The sequence below is a fragment of the Rhincodon typus genome, chromosome 28 (genome assembly GCF_021869965.1).
Source record: "Rhincodon typus isolate 14 chromosome 28, sRhiTyp1.1, whole genome shotgun sequence".
NCBI lineage: Eukaryota > Metazoa > Chordata > Chondrichthyes > Orectolobiformes > Rhincodontidae > Rhincodon > Rhincodon typus.
The window spans coordinates 41297947-41298358 of record NC_063359.1 but is presented as its reverse complement, the minus strand read 5'-3'; the positions used below and the strand labels follow the sequence as shown (position 1 = coordinate 41298358).

At 57.8% G+C, this 412-nt stretch overlaps 1 protein-coding gene across 1 annotated transcript in view; it reads left to right on the top strand.

The window, feature by feature from the left end:
- Positions 1-412, top strand: part of col5a1 (procollagen, type V, alpha 1) — a 199447-nt gene that overhangs the window by 78405 nt on the left and 120630 nt on the right. The window lies entirely within an intron of this gene.

Sequence of the window (412 nt, the reverse complement as noted above, 5' to 3'; positions counted from 1 at the left end):
CCAGTGAGAGTCAGTGTGTGTGGGAGCCATACCCCAGTGAGAGTCAGTGTGTGTGGGAGTGGTATCCCAGTGAGAGTCAGTGTGTGTGGGAGCCATACCCCAGTGAGAGTCAGTGTGTGTGGGACTGTACCCCAGTGAGAGTCAGTGTGTGTGGGAGCTGTACCCCAGTGAGAGTCAGTGTGTATGGGACCGTACCCCAGTGAGAGCCAGTGTGCGTGGGTCCATACCCCAGTGAGAGTCAGTGTGTGTGGACAGTACCACAGTGAGAGTCAGTGTGCGTGGGAGCCGCACCTCAGTGACAGTCAGTGTGTGTGGGGCCGTATCCCAGTGAGAGTCAGTGTGTGTGGGAGCTGTACCCGAGTGAGAGTCAGTGTGTGTGGGCCGTACCACAGTGAGAGTCAGTGTGTGTGGG